Source organism: Cupressus sempervirens, chromosome 10 (genome assembly GCF_028749045.1).
Source record: "Cupressus sempervirens isolate cs-2001-9-10 chromosome 10, ASM2874904v1, whole genome shotgun sequence".
NCBI lineage: Eukaryota > Viridiplantae > Streptophyta > Pinopsida > Cupressales > Cupressaceae > Cupressus > Cupressus sempervirens.
In genome coordinates this window covers 693,260,571-693,281,428 of record NC_143127.1, presented here as the reverse complement: position 1 = coordinate 693,281,428, position 20,858 = coordinate 693,260,571, and the positions used below count along the sequence as shown (strand labels likewise).

General features: G+C 35.4%; 1 protein-coding gene across 1 annotated transcript in view; it reads left to right on the top strand.

The window, feature by feature from the left end:
* Positions 1-9,506: 9,506 nt before the first annotated feature.
* LOC149535735 (uncharacterized) overlaps positions 9,507-20,858 on the top strand; it is an 83,457-nt gene continuing 72,105 nt past the window's right edge. Inside the window, exon 1 of the mRNA XM_089804592.1 lies at positions 9,507-10,150. The gene's annotated coding sequence lies outside the window, so the exon portion shown is untranslated. The remainder of the gene's footprint in view (positions 10,151-20,858) is intronic.

The window sequence follows — 20,858 nt, the reverse complement described above, 5'->3', positions numbered from 1 at the left end:
CATTTTAGACCACCTATGAGTTTCTCATCTAAAGAGATTCTCATGATAGTGTAGACCTAGTCGATCTTGCATACTCTTGTTTTGAGTGTCTTATTAAATGGAGCATCCATGTCTCTAGATGGACTATTATTGGAAGTCCCATTACCCTGCTCATAAGAATAATGTAGTAGCCAATATTGTCAATCATATATCCTCTTGTCATGTTCACTTTGCCTAGATTCTTATTGTGCGAGGTCTTGGTGTTCAGGTACTTGTCTTGTACTATCGCTTTGGTTGCTTGCTAATTTTCTTTATACTAGAGGTTTGCACTCTCATAGGTGATCTTTTAGTATTTATCAGCCTAAGGAAGGTGGAATACCTTCTCTATATTATCTTGTCACATGTCCAATACAACTTGTCTAGTCATACTCCTTATCACCTTGTCATTAGGTACATAGTGTTTTGCTAGTGTCATGGGCAGTTCTAAGGACTGCATTGAGATAGGATGCAATGTTGCATTGACCAAACCATTATGAATGAGTGCAAAGATCATCTCTAATATCTTGTGAGGCTTGTTTCATAGAATAAGGAATTAGTTCCAATCTATATGTCTAATTTGTGGCAATGTAGTATGGAGCATTCTTCTTGGGAGGAAGATTGGTTTCATGGCTAAGCAAGAAACAAGATTGTATATCACAATCTACAATAGAAGCAAAGTATGTAGTAGCAATAAATAACTATAATCATATCATTTGGATAAAATAGATGTTGAAGGACATATATATTGGATTTCTAGAACCTATTATCATTCATTGTTATAATATAAGCATAATTAATATGTAAAATAATCCAGTACTACACTCAAAGACTAAACACATTGCTATAAAGTATCACTTTTTTTAGAGAGAAGATAGAACAAAAGGAAATCAGATTGGAGTACGTTAGCACAAAAAATAGATAGTAGACATCTTTAAAAAATGATTGGAAAAGAATACTTTTGAGTACCTTAGAGGCATGCTTGGGGTAATTTCACAACCTTCTTCAAAGTAATTGATGCAAGTTTGCATTAGTCCAATATATTTAGAGCATTTTCTTACACCTAGACTGGATGCTTGGTGATGCTCCTTTGGGGGATTAGTCACTTTGGGCAAAGTTTTTTAGATCTCTTATATAACAATTTATATAATAGTGTCTATTGGCATTGACATTTTTGCATATTATTTTGTAGATGATTAAATAATGAGAGCACTCCAAATTCTTAGATTGCATAATGGCACCTTTGTCATAAATGTCAACGGGGAGAGTAATAGATGAAAAACCTTATATGTGAATGGGGGAGAGTAATAGCTGAAAAACCTTATATGTGAATGGGGGAGAGTAAATGCATATGAGGGAGAGTAACATCTATAGGGGAGAGTATTCAGAAGATGGAATAATGTCAATAAGGGGATATTTCAGTTTGATATTTTTGGGTTGATGTTTTTTCATCATATGTTGGGCCATCAATGCCAAAGGGGGAGATTGTTAGCATGAATGTTGAAGGTATTCCAAAAGGGGATATTGTTAGCATGTTTAGGAGAGATGATTGAGTGGTTGGCACTTGGATTAATTTCTTATGTGTTGCATTTAGGAATTGATTTGTCATTGATGTTAACATATACGTATTCTGGTTATGATAGTCAATATTGCAGAGGTAGATTTGTTTAATGAGGTTAGTAAGTGAAGAGTTATGTTATGCAAGCTTATAATCATGTTCATGGATATGTCTAGATGCTATATCTATGTTTACATTAAGTTATTTCAAGGATTGCATGAGTTACAATTGGATATGTAGAAATTGGTCACATACAATACACAAGAAACTATTTATTGGTAAATTAGTTGTATATGTTAAGCGAGATGGAACTTAGTTGAGTGTGCTTAGATTATGGTTGAAGAAATGTTCATGATGATGAGTTTGAGTTAGCAGAATCTAGAGTTCACTTTGTGAAGGCTGTTGAAGGATAACATGTGATTTATTCACTATCAACCAACTTTTTTGATGTAGGGTGCTCCCCTTAATACCATAAACTCATAACAAGAACAAAGAAACAACAACAAATGCAAGAAAAATAAAATGGACTTCTTATTATCACTAAAAATGTGGAATTGCATAATTGACAATTACAATATGCTAACCCAAATGGATGCCTTCATTATAGTAATTAGCAAGACAAAGCTACAAACTACTACCTAGGGTTGTCCTAGACAATGTTCAAGCCTTTCTTAAATAGACAATTTTATGCCACCTGGGAAGGTTCTAGACAATGAAACTTAATACGTAGGGCCGACAGACCCTAACAATACATATAGAGTCAACCAAATACATCTTTGACAATTATTTTAGATATTTTGGGTAGCCCAACTTTGGAAGGCCATAACACTCAAATCGTTGCTCTGATTAGCTATTATAACCACTTTTCAAAAATGCTAGCTTCTGATCTACATGCCTAAAACTATGTTAGCACCCTTCTGTCGAGTTTTCAGACCTCATTTGGGCACTCTAAGGCATCCAATGGTGAGCCTGAAGACTTTTTTGTAAATTTTTCCACTGAAAATATGTAATAACTTCTTCGATACTTAAGTTGGAGCAATGGAATTTTTATGGTAGGCTTATAACTCTAAAATGAACCTTCATATAGAAAATGAGAACATTTTAAGCTCGTATGAAAAACTTACTAAAAATAGCAAGTTCCCATAAATTGTAACCACCCTATCTACTAGTCCTTATTAAAATGGAAAAGACTAAAATTTTTTTTTTTTTGGGTGATGCAAGATTGCTCTTACACCTAGGATGCTCCTACATCAGACACCCAAGGTAATTTGAGAAGCGACTCCATCACGTCTCAGGTGTTCAAAGGAAAACCAAGACAATTAACCTCCTCTCTTGATAACCATGATGAATCCTCTACTGGCCTCCCTTTCCATTTGACCAGGTATTGCTCATAAGCTTTGTTCTGTGTACTTTTACCAACATGACTGTCCAATATCTCCTCAATCTCTGTTGTAGCCGAACTAACTACTGGAATACTCCATTGCACTTCTACCACTTCATCTCCATCACCTCCTTCATAATACACCATCAAATCTAAAATATTAAATACTGGTGAAATATTCAATTTAGCAGGAAACTCCATTTCATAAGCATTTCTAAAATCATGTCTTTTCATGATCTTGCACAATCCAAACTTCTTCATCTTTAGCTTATTATATGTACCCACTGGAAAACCCTCCTTTCTCAAATGAACCATGACTTCATCTCCAACCTAAAATTCCTTATACCTCCTTTCACATCTGCCTTAGCCTTGTATTGTGTATTCATCTTTATACTGTGCTTCCTCACCTCCTCGTGGATGCTCTTCAAATGTTAAAAAAATTCTTATGCTTCAACACTACTTATCTCTCCTTTATCCAACTACCTCAATTCAAAAGCATTTTTGGGACTACTTCCATATACAATCTAGAATGGTGATTTACCAGTACTCCTATTGACAAAATTATTATATACAAATTCTGCCTATGGCAAAATCATATCCCATCCTTTTGACTTGTCTCCAACCAAACATCTTAGTAAATTTCCCAAACTATGATTCACAACTTCTATTTGTCCATCAGTCTGTCGATGATGTGATGAACTAAACTTCAACTCTATCTTCAATTTCTTCCACAATGTATGCCAAAAATACCTAACAAATTTGGTATCTTGATTTGAAACTATACTCTTTGGCAGACCATGTAGTCTCACCACTTGTCTAAAAAACAACTTTGCAACATGAACAACATCACTAGTCTTCTTGCAAGGAATAAAATGTGTCATCTTTGAAAACCTGTCAACCACCACAAAAATAAAATCATGCCCTCGTTGTGTATTTGGTAATCCAAGAACAAAATCCATGCCGACATCCTCCCATGGCTTCTCTGGTATAGGTAATGGCTAATATAACCTTGTATTCTGCTTCAATCCTTTAGCCATTTGATATACTCTAGAACTCTATACAAACTTCTTCACATCTTTCTACAACTATGGTTAGTAATAATTCTCAACAACCAAAGCTATGGTTTTATCTCTACCAAAATGTCCAGCAAATCCTCCACTATGCTTCTACTTGATGATATTCTCTCTCATTGAACTTCTAGGAATGCACAACTGACTTCCTTTAAACAACATATTATCCTAGATCATGAAATCCAACCACTTTGTCCTGTCAAGTGTAATAGGTTCTGTACAAGCCTTCCACACTTCACCAAAATTAGGATCATCTGGATACAAAGTACCAAGTTCCTTGAACCCAACCACCTCTATTTGCATTTTTGTTGGCAAAAGTTGTCTTCTACTAAGAGCATCTGCAACTCTGTTAAACTTCCCACTCCTGTGTTTCAAAACAAATGTATAAATATGCAAAAACGCAACCCACATCAAATGCCTTTGGTTCAATTTTTCTTGACTATTCAAATATTGCAAAGCTTGATGATCAGTATACAAAACAAACTCCTTAGGAAGAAGACAGTGTCTCCACTTCTTCAGTGCTTGAACTATAGCATAAAATTCCTTATCATAAACAAAATATTTTTTTTTTGCATCATTCAATTTCTCATTGAAATAAGCAACAAGTCTACCTTCTTGGCTCAAAACAACTCCTGTTGTAGTACCACTAGCATCATAGTCTACTTGAAACACCTTCTTAACATCAGGAAGTGCTAAAATAGGCTTCTTAGTAACCTTTTATTTCAATAGATTAAAACTCTTATTTTCTCCTACAATCCACTTAAATTCTTTCCTATCCCCTCTCATTGTTTTACTCAAGGGTCCACAAATACTGCTAAAACCTCTTATGAACTTTTTGTAAAAACTAGCTAGTCCATGAAAATATCTTACCTCTTTTGCACTCCTTGGAGTAGGCCATTCAAGGATAGCCTTCACTTTCTTTGGGTTAATTTTTAGACTTTATGTTGATACTACAAATCCTAGGTACACCAACTACTTCTTTACAAAACTACACTTCTTTCTAGGTTTATCAGTAGCTTTTCTTCCCTCAACTTATCAAACACCTTGCAAATATGGATCAAATGCTCCTCTAATGTCTTACTAAAGATCAAAATATCATCTAGGTAAACAATGACAAACTTACCCATAAACTCATTTAGTACCTCATTCATGAGCCTCATGAAAGTGCTTGGTGCGTTAGTTAGCCCAAAAGGCATGACTAACCACTCGTACAATCCTTCTTTTGTCTTGAAAGTAGTCTTCCACTCATCACCTTCTCTGATACGAATCTGATGGTGCCCACTCTTTAGATCTATTTTGTGAAATACTTAGCTCCACTCAAATAGTCCATAATATCATCCATCCTTGGCATTGGAAATCTATACTTGATTGCGATCTTGTTGATAGTGTGAGAATTTGTGCACATCCTCCATTCTCCATTCTTCTTTGGTGCTAATACTGATGGTACAACACATGGACTCAGACTCTCTAGAATCAACCCCTTCTGCAACAACTCATGAACTTGTCTATTCAACTCTTCACTTTTCATTGGTGTCATTCTATGCACTGCCTTGTTTGGAAAACTGGGTCCTGGAGCCAAATCCATATGGTGACTGATCTTCCTCATTAGGGGCAATCCATCAGGTACATTATATGATACAATATCAGAAAACTCTCCCAACATATCTACAACTTTTGTCAACACCTCCTCTACTTCTTCTTTACTATCTTTTGGAATTATAGCAAAACACATATGCTCGTGCTTCATAGCTTTGAGAAACTCTTTTCCATCAATAAAACATATTTTGGCAATACTACATACCTTTCTGTTTGTATCCTTCAACGACTTCAACTTATGTTTCACTCCATCCTTGGTTAGAGTGCAGGTATTTGCTTGCCCATCATGTACAACATGCCTATCAAATTGCCATAGCCTATCCAACAACATATGACATATGTCCATAGGTATGATATCACATAGTTCCTCATCATAGTAGCTTCCAATCTTGAACTTTATTGGGCATTGATCATTGACCATGACCTTGTGATCATCTTACACCTAAGCAATACGGTATGGACACGGGTGTTTCTATCTCTTTAGCTTCAACTTTGTGACCATTGTTTCTAATACTAGATTGTCAGTACTTCCACCATCAATGATCACATCACAATACTTATCTTCAAATTTGCACCTTGTGCAAAACAAGATCCTTCTTTGATTAGGTTCATTCTCACCACTTGGCAGGACTCTTATGTTAAATAGGAATTCTCCCCTTTTAGCATCTTTAGAATGTGATGATCTGGCATCTTCATCAACATGTGCAACTCTAGCTTGGCCTTCTGATCTTCGATCTGTCCTTCCTTGGCACTAGGAACTTTCAAATGCTCTATGCCTTTCTTCTCTGTAGTGAAAACATTTCCAACAAAAACATCCTCTTCTAGATCCTTGTCCTCTACCTCTTCCCCTTTGGTTTTGACTGCTACTTCCAACCACATTCTTGTTCTTCTGATCATCATTACGACCTCCATAAGATCATCCTCCAGATTTTCCACCATGACCTCTTCTACTATTCTTGTTATTAAACTTTTTTCTTAGTTTCTCCTTAACCCTTAAGGAAAATTGATATGCCTCCTCAATACTAGTCACTCGAACAAGACTCATCTCATCCTGAATGATTCGCCATAAGCCATTAAGATAACAAGCAACTTTCTCCTTATCAGCTTTTGCATGGCCTGTTCTAATGAGAACTCGGTAGAACTCTTTAGTATACTCTTGAATAGGTTTTCTTGCTTGCTTCAACCCTTGCATTTTCTTCAATAGATCAAGCTCATAATCCACGGGAATGAACTGTCACTTCATTTTAGCTTCCATCCAATCCCATCTAGTGATTTGGTCCTTTTCTCTTTTATTTTGATCCAATTGGATCTCCTACCACCAGATCTTTGCATGAACCTTCAGTTTGGCCTTCGCAAACTTGACCCTATTTGGATCTTCAATATCTTCATATTCAAAGTACTCTTCTAATTCATTGATCCAATCGATCAATTCCTTTGGGTTGAGATTTCTCGAAAAATGTGGGAACATCAAACTTAGGTCTTTTTCCAATACTAGAAATGACCCTAAAAAGCTTCACCTCCTCTGGGTTAAGAATTTCCTCTACTGTGTTTGGGTCTGTGTTTTCTTCTTCTTCTATTTCGTCCTCACTTTCATCATCTCCTAAAATAATATTCATTCCTCTATGAATCTATTCTTGCATCATTTGCATTTGCCTCTAGAGGATTCTAAAATCCTCAGGTGTAACACCATAGACTCTTCCACCATGCTCTCTTCATGGAGGCATTTTCGTGCTTCTGTTGAAACCCTAGTACAAACTACCTCACAATCGGTGATCTATCTACATGCTCAGCCCAAACCACAATCCTGGTGCAAATTGCCTCATAGTCCATGATGTGTCCACACAATTAGGATCTCTAGCTTTTATACCACTTGATGTAGGGTGCTCCCCTTAATACCATAAACTCATAACAAGAACAAATAAACAATAGCAAATGCAAGAACAAAATATGGACTTCTAATTATTGCCGCAAATGCAGAATTACAAAATTCACAATTACAATATGCTAACCCAAATGGGCACCTTCATTATAGTAATCTGCAAGACAAAGCTGCGAACTACTACCCAAAGTTGTCCTAGACAATGTTCGGGCCTTTCTTAAATAGGCAATTTTATGCCACCTGGGAAGGTTCTAGACAATGAAACTCAATACTTAGGGCTGACAGACCCTAACAATACATAAAGAGTCGGCCAAATACTTCTTTGACAATTATTTTAGATATTTTGGGTAGCCCAACTTCGAAAGGCCATAACTCTCGAACTGTTGCTCCGATTGGCTATTATAACCACTTTTCAAAAATGCCAACTTCTGATCTACAAGCTTAAAAATGCATTAACACCTTTCGTCAGGTTTTTAGACATCACTTGAGCACTCTAAGGCCTGCAATGGTAAGCCTACATATTTTTTTGCAAATTTTTCTACCAAAAATCTACAATAACTTCTCCAATACTTAAGCTGGAGCAATGAGATTTTATGGTAGGCTTATAACTCTAGAATGAACCTTCATATGGAAAATGAGAACATTCTAAGCTCGTATGACAAACTTACTAGAAATAGAAAGTTCCCATAAATAGTAACCACCTATCTACAGTCCTTATTAAAATAGAAAAGACAAAATAAAATATTTTTGGGTGATGCAAGATTTCTCTTACACCCAAGATGCTCCTGCATCATTTTTTGGTTATGCTATTTTGGAATGTGCAAATGTATTGTAATATCTTAATGAGGTTGTATATCATCCATTATACATTGGGGAAGGCTCATGGCCAACTCAATCAATTATTAGGACAAGGTATAAAGGAAAGGTCATTTCCTTGGTTGTAAGTGTCATGTACGTAATTGCGATTGTCTTGATGTTGAGGATGTAAATTTGATGAAATCATAGTAGAAGATGATGATGAGATTGTGTTGAAGAAATTCAAAAGAAATATATTGGTAAAGAAGTTGTTGTATTGGTCAGTTCACCTCATGATATGTTATCCTTGAGATATATTTTGTGTAACAATTTTGAAGCAATTTAGACAGTGGGTTCAATTGACTTCCTATTAGCTCCTAATAGGGTTGAAAAAACTCCCAACAAGGTTGGAATCTTCTCACAAGGATTCAAAGTCTCCTAACAGGGACTTACATGTACTGATTGTAGGTAATTGGCTCCTACTAGGGTCAAATCTTTTCACAAGGTTTTTTTTGCTAGTACATCATCTTGTGGGGATTATTCCCACTGGGGTTTTCCCTCTTATCAAGGGTTTCCCTAGTTAACAAAACTTGTGTTAATGTGCATGTTTCTTATCTTGTGGTTGTTGCATATATTGGTTATTGGAATTGGATTTGTTCAGACAAAACTGATTCACCCCCCTCTCCTCGCCCTTAATTGTGTTGGTGGACTTAAATTTCTAATAGATTCATCCAATCAAATCATAGAAAAATATATTCTAAAAATTATAAAGTTAAAAATCTTCCACCTATAATATGCAATGCATTAATTTTATAATAAAATACAAAATTATTAATTTAAATTGGTAGAAACAAAGAGTTTTAATCACTAGTTAAAGTGAATACCATAAAATGATGCAATACTAGTTAGCTATAGACATGTACTAATAAACCACGATTATCGACTCATAAATACTATAATAATTTCCTATTTATGCAGTTTAATAGCTATTAACCTTCATTTCAACTACAATTTGGACTATTAATCAACCACTATGAACCAAGTTCAATGTAAATGAATAATTATTAAACTAAATATCAAATAATACTCATAATTTAAATTCAAAGCTGTTTTAAATATATTATTAGATAAATTCTAAAAACTCACAAAACAATTCCTATTTGACGCTCATTATCTCCCCTATATATACATACCAATGAAATAATGAGACATAATAAACCCTAGTCTAAATTGAAAACATCTGATTTCAAGATTGTCCACCCTCTTAAGTCTAAATTCAAAAAAATAATTTCAGCATTAACCTGTCTCTAGTCTAAATTAAAATTAATCTGAGCATTACCTGTCTCGTCTAAATTGAGAACATAGAATTTCAACATTGATTATTCTCAAATTTTGGGTTTGGGTTCAACGATATTTAATTGATTTAACGTAAGAGATATCTGGAGAGAAAAACGTTGCTGCTTAAAATAACCATCCGCATATGTTGAAACAGAAATACCCACATGGCAGAGGCGTGCACTGACAAAACAAATGTTAAATTACAATGAAAAAAGCCAGAGAGCTCTCCATCGACGAATCAAAACCAGTTATACCCAGTCAAACCCGCTGAGTTTTATCAGTTTTCTTAGGTCAGCATGTGAATGGTGAAAAATTTCCCGTTCGTTGACGTACACGATTACCCATAAATTCGCTCAGCAGAAGCTTCTGTCGCTCCTTTTAATTTGAAGGAAAAAAACAATTCCTTTTATTTGTGACAAAAATGCTTTGTGGAGAGGAGCTTTTTGTTTGAATGTCAGCTACACATTTAGAAATTCACCTTGCAGACGGAAACTGGGTAGCGATCTGGTTTCAGACAGGCAAGTCACTTACAGATACCTCTGGATGTTTCATTGTCCAGGCGAAATACTTCATAGATTGGGTGGATTCTGTGTTATTTCATGTTTCAGAATTGCTTGTTTAGATTTTATCGGAGCTTGATATTAATGACATTATTAAAGCTTGATTACTTTTGAAGGGTAGCTATGGAGAAGTACGATCTTTGCCAAATCTCAGACTAAATAATTTCTATTCAATTCATACTATTGACAGTCTTACAATTCAGTTTTCCATGTTCTATATCTTTATATTCAAATTTTCAGTTTAGATTTATTTTTATTTAAAGGGCTGTAAAACTAATGAATCCGATGACTTGTACTTTGAGTTCTTGTGTGAGGGTTTTTTTAACTTGTCTCTCAGTTGATAGAAATTGAGCTGATTTTTTGCTTTGTATTGTGCGTGTTGAAGGCAGCACGAGTTTCTGCGGCATTTTGTCTGGGTTATTGGATATTTGATTTAAAGCTTTGAGTCAATTCTATGTTAAATTCTCCGGTTGCTTGTCTCTGGCCTTCTTTTTTTGGATAAGGGTCATAGGTATGCATTTTGCAGTTATGATAATTTGGGTTTGTTTTTAGGTTAATTAGGCAATGAAGTCATAGTTATGGGCTTGGCCCTGATTTGTATTTGATTATTTTCAATTATAAAACCTGGTTTGTATTGCTTGCTAAATTAAATTGCATTTATTACAATAATTAGGAAGAAAAACACTGTCTGCCCAGATTCGTTTATATAGTTTTTTAATGCGGCAACTGTTAGGGTGCCTTTAACCAGTACACTTAATACAGCAATCGCTCTCCTATAAGGTAACCATACAAGGTTTGATATTGGTCACACTGAGCTGCATTCATCTCGATAGGGACCGATCTTTTAAGCATTTGGGGCTTTTCTGCTATCTGTCACTATTGGATATTACCTTTTGGATATCAACCATGCAGAGTATTAGGACTTATAACATTTCTTCCGTGGCCCATCTCATATGTGTAGTCATTCTTTCTTTAACCCACCCTCTTGAACTTTAATTGCCTACCCTGTCTCATTCAATCATGACATAGCATCATTGAGGTCAGTATTAGACAGGGGCTCTTATATAAGCGCAAGATGGTGTTGGAGATCCAAGCCTCACCAGCTCAAAATTGAAAAAGACAAAATCAGATGGATCAGTTCAAAACTTACCAAATTTAGATTGATTTGTTCAAAACTTACCAAATTTAGATCACAGATTTACAAATTACAGATTTGATTCTCTTCTATATCTTCTGTCATGAAAAACAGCAGATTGCATTTCTGGCCATCTATTTTCCGGTAATGTTGTTTGACTCTAGCTCCACTATGCATTTTTTAACATAGAAGTCTAGATTGCCAGCCTAGGTTTAGTTGCAGTCAGGGTCCCAATGACTCCTTTAGTACATATTCCTAAAATTCCAGTTATATTATGAATGTTATTATTGCAATTTCAATGAACTAATGCTTGTAAACCACTGATATATAGACCAACCAACAGTAAGTCAGGATTAATTGTAATACAATTTTAAAGAAAGGTTAGAATTTTGCTAGTGAAAAGTCATCCTTATATTCCACACCCTGCTCATTCTGCCCCTTTCTCCTTGATGATCAGCATGATTTTTTTTGATTGGTAAATGTCCGAAGCTGAAAAATAAGCTCGCAGTGAGAGAGAGCATGCCAGTAGTTTGCTTCTGTAAATTATTTTTTTCTCTTTCTCGGTGTCCATTTATCATCTGTATTAGTCCCTTGCGGCTTAAGCATTGTTATTAGCCTAGATCCATGATAATAACGATAACCCTTCATTGGATTCATGAATCATTACCAATGTTAGATATCAAAGCCTTAAGACTTATACTATATATTTTCATATCAAACCCTTTCTTATTTGGTAATCCAGATGATCTAGATATTTTATTAGTCCAAATGATCATTCCCATTAAGACAAGTGGAAGGCTCTTATATTTCTTTTTTCTGCTTATTTTTCTTATTCATCAATGCATATGCGGATCTGGTATGAGAAATCCATTCATGAAGAGGGTGATCCCAGTAATAAACAATATTCAAACTCATGCATTCATATTAATTTATCTCATGTTTTTCTAATGTATAAGATATCTGTTAGTTTCCACATACATTCTTCTAACTACCATTTAACTTTAAATAGTATCATTATATTATTATCAACATGGCTTTCTTCACATTAGTAACCATATATCTATGACTGTCCTGAAATTTACCCTTTTACTGCCATGGAATTCAAAATTGGTAGACTTCTTACCTCCTGAATGTTAGCCGAGTCATTCATTTCTTTTGTTCTTCTTTTGATTAGTCCGAGTCAAATCAAAACTTCTGATAGTAGTTGTTATACAGGGACTTCTTAGGCTCAACTGATCGGTAGTCAAACTAATATTGTAGTTTCTAACCACTACGTTAGATTACCATTTATACCCCAACTTTTAGTTGTCTCAAGCCAAAACGTCCTTATCTTTATGTGTAATACATCTCAACTTTCCCCTGTTATTAGGTCCTTTTATAGTCAGAACCACACCCTCCCACCAGAGATTCCATATAGTTACAGCTATATGGAATCAAATACATACTAATCAAATAATGAAACATAATAAACCTCAATCTAAATGCAAAACATATAATTTCAAGATTATCCACCCTCTTAAGTCTAAATTCAAAATTATAATTTCAGCTAGTCTAAATTAAAATTAGTCTGAGCATTAATCTGTCTCGTCTAAATTGAGAACAGAGAATTTCAACATTGATAATTCTCAACTTTTTGTTTTGGGTCCAAGGATATTTAATTGATTTAGTGTAGGAGATATCTGGGGAGAGTAAAACGTTACTGCTTAAAATAACCATCTGCATATGTTGAAACAGAAATATCCACATGGCAGAGGCATGCACTGACAAAAATAATGTTTAGTTGCAATGCAAAAAGCCAGAGAGCTCTAAATCGACAAATCAAAACCAGTTAGAACCAGTCAAACCCGCCTGAGTTTTCTCATTTTTCTTTGGCCGGCATGTGAATGGTGAAAAATTTCCCGTTTGTTGACGTACATGATTACCCATAAATTCGCTCATCGGAAGCTTCTGTTGCTCCTTTTAATTTGAAGGAAAAACAATTCCCTTTATTTCTGACAAAAATGCTTTGTGGAGAGGAGCTTTTTGTTTTAATGTCAGCTGCACATTTAGAAATTCATCTTGCAGACAGAAACTGGGGAGCGATCTGGTTTCAGACTGGCAAGTCACTTGACAGATACCTCTGGATGTTTCATTTCCCAGGCGAAATACTTCATAGATTGAGTGCATTCTGTGTTATTTCATGTTTCAGAATTGCCTGTTTAGATTTTATCGGAGCTTGATATTAATGACATTATCAAAGCTTGATTACTTTTAAAGGGTAGCTATGGAGAAGTACGATCTTTTGCCAAATATCAGACTAAATAATTTCTATTCAATCCATACTGTTGACAGTCTTACATTTCAGTTTTCCATGTTCTATATCTTAATATTCAAATTTTCTTTTTAGATTTATTATTATTTAAAGGGCTGTAAAACAAATGAATCTGATGACTTGTACTTTGAGTCCTTGTGTGAGGGTTTTCTAACTTGTCTCTCAGTTCATAGAAATTGGGCTGATTTTTTGCTTTGTATTGTGGGTGTTGAAGGCAGCATGAGTTTCTGTGGCATTTTGTCTGGGTTATTGGATATTTGATTTAAAGCTTTGAGTTAATTCTATGCTAAATTCTCCGCTTGCTTGGTCTCTGCCCTTCTTTTTCTGGATGAGGGTCATAGTTATGCATTTTGTAGTTATGATAATCTGGGTTTGTTTTTAGGTCAATTAGGCAATGAAGTCCTAGTTATGGGCTTGGCTCTGATTTGTATTTGATTATTTTCAATTATAAAACCTGGTTTGTATTGCTTGCTAAATTAATTTGCATTGATCACAATAATTAGGAAGAAAAACACTTTCTGCCCAGATTCGTTTATATAGTTTTTTAATGCGGCAACTGTTAGTGTGCCATTAACCAGTACACTTAATACAGCAATCACTCTCCTATAAGTAACCATACAAAGTTTAATATTGGTCACACTGAGCTGTATTCATTGTGATAGGCACCAATCTTTTAAGCATTTGGGTTTTTCTGCTATCTGTCACTATTGGATATCAACCATGCAGGGTATTAGTACTTATATCATTTCTTCTGTGGTCCATCTCATATGTGTAGTCATTCTTTCTTCAACCCACCGCTTATGAACTTTAATTGCCTACTCTGTACTCATTCAATCATTACATAGCATCATTGAGGTCAGTATTAGACAGGGGTTCTTATATGAGTGCAAGATGGCACTCTCTACGCAGCAACTTATTTGCACCTTGGTAAAAGAATATTTCTCACAAACAATACTATGTTAGCAATTACCAAGGTGCAAATAAGTTGCTGTGTAGACATAGCCGTGCAAGATGGCATTGGAGATCCAAGCCTCACTAGCTCAAAATTGAAAAAGACAAATCAGATGGATCAGCTCAAAATTTACCAAATTTAGATTACCGATTTCATTCTGTTTTCTATCTTCTGTCGTAAAAAACAACAGATTGCATTTCTGCCCATCTATTTTCTGGTAATGTTGTTTGACTCTAGTTCCCGTGTGCATTTTTTTACCTAGAAGTCTAGATTGCCAACCTAGGTTTAGTTGGAGTGAGGGTCCCAATGATTACTTGAGTAGATATTCCTAAAATTTCAGTTATATTATGAATGTTATATTGCAATTTTGATGAACTAATGCTTGTAAACCACTGATATTTAGATCAACTATACAGTAAGTCAGGATTAATTGTAATACAATTTTAAAGAAAGGTTAGAATTTTGTTAGTGAAAAGTCGTCCTTATATTCCACACCCTGTTCACTCCGCCTCTTTCTCCTTGATGATCAGCATGATTTTTTTTGATTGGTAAAGGTCCGAAGCTGAAAAATAAGCTCGCAGTGAGAGAGAGCATGCCTGTAGTTTGTTTTTGTAAATAAATTTTTGCTCTTTGTCGGTGTCCATTTATCATCTGTATTAGTCCCATGTGGCTTAAGCATTGTTATGAGCCTAGATCCATGATAATAATGATAATCCTTCATTCTATTCATGACTCATTACCAATGTTAGATATCAAAGCCTTAAGGCTTATACTATATATTTTCATATCAAACCGTTTCTTATTTGGTAATCCAGATGATCTAGACATTTTATTAGTCTAAATGATCATGCCCATTAAAACAAGCAGAAGGCTTTTATATTCCTTTTTTCTGCTTATTTTTCTTATTCATCAATGCATATGCAGATCTGATGTGAGAAATCCATTCACGAAGTGGGTGATCTCATTAATAAACAATATTCAAAGCCATGCTTTCATAAAAATTTTTCTCATGTTTTTCTAATGTATAAGATATCTGTTAGGTTCCACACACATTCTGCTAACTACTAGGGTCAGATAATGAGCATTGATCTTCCTGTAATACATTACATATATTGCTAAGGGTGAATCCTTCTTCCTGTCACACTTCCTTCTATATCTCTGAAAATGCTGCCCATGACCGTAGGTCTCAATTGTCCGCTTAAGTCCCTGCCCACTCTAATTCTGTTTCATCCTATCTTGGGCAGATCCATTTTGCTTGATTCCATGGCATATTTTTTCCTTGCTTCATCCAATGTAGGCCGATAATGATAACCCAAGCCATCTATGCTTCTTATTTCCAAACTTATTCTAATTTTTCTTTTTCTTCCTCTGTTTTGTTGGGCTTTTTGATTGCTGATAAATGTCTACTCTCTCATAATCCATCACATATGTTACCAATTGTCACTCCATCTGTCCCTTTATCTGTCAGTCTGTCTGTCTCCCTGTTCCCGTCTCTATAAGTATGGTATATGATTTTATCTTCAAAGTACTCTAATAACTCTAGAGTTCTAAGTCAAATTTAATTTTTAATTTGGTGTTCTTCTTAAACTAAGAGCGTTTATCTTAATTTGGGAATCACCTTGAATTTTTTATTTTTTGTATGCCTTGGTTTTTGCATCGAAGTGACCCTTCGACCAGTGCTTCCAACTCTGCCTCATTGTTTGTCACTCTTCCAATTGGTTTAGCTGGTCTGCCACATCTAGTACCATCCCAATGGTGCACTATACATCCTACTCTTGCAACTCCTAGATTACTTCTTGATGCTCCGTTGAAGTTGAGTTTATGCCAGCTAAAATTTCACTTCATTCACATTGATCTATTTCTAGAGAGCTATCTTTTCAACCTTTGTCATTATGTGGGGGTATATGCAGTTAAAAATGTATCTTTCTGATCTTATTGTCCCAGATTGTAAAGAAGTTATCACTGTTAGCATGAGAAGTTAATCTGCTATTAATAGTTTCTAAGACTGTTCCAATCTAGTTTCCTTTCCTGGAAAATGCTCATATTCCTTTCCTTCCACAATATCAAAATAGAGGGCTTGATGATCCACAAAGCCCCATATAAACCTGATTTACACATGTTTGGTCAAACTTTTATCGAACTCACGAGTTCATTCGGAAGTATTGTTCTCCATTCCGGTTTCTTGGATAACCATTTCCAACAATCTTGAACAAATGGACATTCGACTAATAGATGGTCTATTGTTTCTTCTTCTGAATTGCATAAAATGCATTTGGAAGGACCAGCACAGCCTAGGTTTAAGCCATTCAGCTCTAAGTATCCTCTTTTGTGATGCTGACCACAAAAATATACCAGGTTTTGGGAGACAAAGTTTGCTCTAGCACATGTGTATGGGGATTTCAGTCCTTACCTCTTGATGGGACTTAACTAACTTCATATCCTTCCTTAACTCTGTATTTGTCTGTCTTGGCCTTTGCGCAAATAAGCTTGTCGTCCTCTTTTTTGAAAGTAACTTTCCTAGATGGGAGAATTTTTTCAAAATTCTTTATTTTTTTTAATGTTGACAGAAGCATGTTATCCAAAGACTTTCATTTCCACCCAATCAATTTGTCTCCACTCAGAATTTCAATCTAATCTTTTACATATTTTCCACGTTGTTCTTCTAATACCTCTTTTGTTCTTTTTGGTCTCTATAACCTAAGTTACCATGGTTTGTCCCTCGCCCCCCCAGACCAGCAGAAGTTTGAACTGGTTTGAAGTTCTGGTCCAGTTTGAACTCTGGTTCAGGCAGGGTGCTGTTTTTTTGACTGCGGGTTTGATTGGGTTCGAAACAAGTTCAAATGTGGGCGGACCAAGCTGGGAAAATTGAACCAAGTTTGAACCCGCCTGTTTGCTGGGCTCCACGGACAGCGAAAATCAGTTTTTTTTTGCAAACTTTAATGATATTTTGGCATCCACAACTAATGTTGCTGCTGCTGCTGATCCCATTGGCCTTAGCTCAACTAATGCCAGAAAAGAGGAAGATGAAGAAGATGAATATTGAAGAACGTAGAATATTAATAGATTTTTATTCTATCAGTTGAACAGTGAACATTGAACAGTGATACTTGAACTTGATGCTCTGATTTATTTTTAATGTTTTGAATCTTTGATGTTGAACTATATGATGTTATGATTACTATGATTACAAGTTTATGGTGTTTAAATGTGTTTATGGTGCAGTGCTACATTCTAATTTTAACTCGTGTTTCATAAATATGTGTATATATCTATATATATTAATTTGTCTTTTTTTAACATGTTTTTGTACTAACGAACCCAAACAAACCCAAACCCCTTTTCCAAAGTTTTGACTAACTTGCGAATCGTTTTTCTCAAACTTTGAGCTTGGAACTTAACCCAAACCAGTAACTTAGTCTATAACACTTTCTCCATTGCTGTGTATGCTAGTGCCCACCATGAATTGCCCCAGAAGAGTGCTCTGTGAGCTACCGCAATATCCCATGATTTATGATCTGCAATCAGTTTTCTGCTATCCAATAGGAAGTTCCAGACTCGGGATCCTCTTGGAGGGTTAGCTGTTCCAAATATGTTACTCAGATTTGATCCACTCACATATTTTTTCGTTAGTATTTGAACCCATTTTCTTTGTGGTTCTTTGTATATTTTCCAAACTAGTTTTTGTCCCTAATACTTTGCTCTGCCACTGTTGTTTTTTAATACCTACTCTTCCAAGATCTATAGGCTTAATTTTTCCCACCATGACAATGGTAGTTTCCTCTCCTCTGAGACTCCATGCCAAAATAATTTCTCATCAATTTCTCCATTTTAGTTCTTTCTCCCGCAGGAAGAGGATAGTATGCAATTTGATATTGCTGATAGGACTGCCTTCAACGTTGTGATTCTGCCATAGACAACCACCTGCGCTTCCAAGAGTCCATTTTTCTGTTCCATTCTTTTGCAGATAGGGTGCCACATTTTGTTTGCCCTGCTACATTTTCTAGATATTTACATGGTAAGCTGCCTTTGTTGAATCCCAATATGTTGCAGATTTCTAGCTCTTCTCGAGGATTAGTATTGAAGAAATAAATTTCTGACTTGTCCTCATCCACTTCCTGTCCAGATGCTTTTGCATATGAGCTCAATATTTGTTTGAATTTTATTTCATCTTGCTTAGTTCCATCTCTAAAAAACAGTGTCATCTGCAAATTGCTGATGCGTGATTTTAGCGATACCTTCAATTATTCTGATTCCTGTTATTTGTTCATTCTCTTGAACTTTACTTATAGATATGCCTAAAGCTTCAGCCATTATTTCGAATAGGAATGGGGATAACGAGCCTACTTGCCTTACACCCCTTGAGGCGTTGAAATATTCCTCCGGGGATCCATTTATTAGAATAGATACTCTAGGGCAGGATATTCAATTGAGTATGAAAACTTACCCATTGTTACGTGAAGCCAAAAACTTTCAAAATTTTACACAAGTACCTTCAGTCTATCTCGTCATAAGCTTTCTTAACGTCCAATTTTATGAGCGTGCTTAGTTTCTTATCATGTTGGATCAAATGTATAGTTTCTTTTGCTATGATTACTCCATCAAAGATGGATTTTCCAGGGACAATACCTGTTTACTTCTCATAAATGACTGGTGGAAGTACTCACTTTAATCTATTAACTAGAGGTTTAGATAAGGCTGTGCATAGTGTATTGTGTAACGAAATGGGTCTGAAATTGTCTACGTTGTCTTGTTTTGGAATTAATGCAATGAAGGTGTTATTTATCTCTTTGAGCAATCTTCTTGAATTCTTCATATATTCCAATGCCTCCATCATTTCATCTCCAAGAAAATACCAACATTTTTGAAAAAAGTATGTTGGAAATCCATTAGGGTATGAGCTTTATCTAGATGAAGTTTATTTAAGGCCTTTTTAATTTCTTCTTTTGAGAGTTTTTCTCTTAGAACTTGGTTTTGTTCATCTATAACAAGCCTTGCGATATTTTCTAGCACCTTCCTTCGAGATGTTAGATTAGAGCTGTCCCAATTGTTTAATATGTTTTGATAGTAGGAAGCAATTTCTTCTATATCTTTTGGGTTTTCAATCATCTTCCCAGCTGATCCTCTAATTTTGGAAATCTTACTGATATTTCCTCTTTGTTTAGTAATATTACGGAAGAATTTAGAGTTTCTATCCCCCTCTTTTAGTTGGGTCTATCTTGATTTCTATTTCCAATATATCTTTTGTTTTGATAATAAGTCTTTATATTTACTTAGTTCTTTTTCTTTATCATATTTCTTCTGATCCATGCCTTTCTAAGGTACTTCTTTGTTGACATCTTCTATTTCTTTGAATATGTTTTTAAAGTGTTCTTTATTCAATATTTGGAGTTTGTGTTTGACTGATTTTAATCTTAAGATGAAATAAAACATTTTTCAGCTATCATTTGCTCCTTGCATTATTTTTCTATAAATTAAAAGAAATTGTCGTCTTTCATCCACATTTTCTTGAATTCAAAAGAACAATTGAAAGGTGTTTTTTCCTTAGATTGACAGAGAGGATCGCACCTTCTGCCTCTGCCCGTTGGGAGATGCGGAACTGAGACACACTTCATTTTCTGTTGTCCCATCTACTACGAGATTAGAGGGAGGTTTTATTGCTTGTTTTGGGAGTGCAAGTCCCTTTCCTCCCTTTTCAGGTACATTGACTAGCGGTGTCTTGCGCTTTACCTCTAGGAGGTCACCTGACTCCGAGAGCACACCTTGGAGCTCTACTTCATGTTGACATAGACACCAGATTGACTTATCACTTCCTTCTTCATGCCTATTTCTCTGGCTCGGGGCACAGAGCGGTCGCTTGACTCTCCTTCTTTAGGACATAGACGATATGTGAGACCTCATACCAGTTACATCCGGCAGTGTGACAACACCTCTAGTGCCTCGCAAAGATGGTTTGGGATCCACTCTCGCCCCGAACCTTATCCTTTAGTTCTGGACTACTTTTCGTTAGCTTCGAGAACTTTGTTGTTTCTGCTCTTTACTTGGTTCTTTCTCGTTCTTTCTTGTCCTCTTTCCATGGGCGTTGTTTGGTGTTCCCGCTATTGGTTTTTGCTTTGTTGTAGTTTTTCCAATCCCATAGACCCTTTGTGGTCTCTTGTTGGACATTAATAAATTATCTTATCTTATTCTTAGTTATAAAGAGTCATACTAGGAAGTAATATGACCTTGCATTAGCCAAGATTTTGGTGTTTTGTATGTTTGGAAGAGTTGT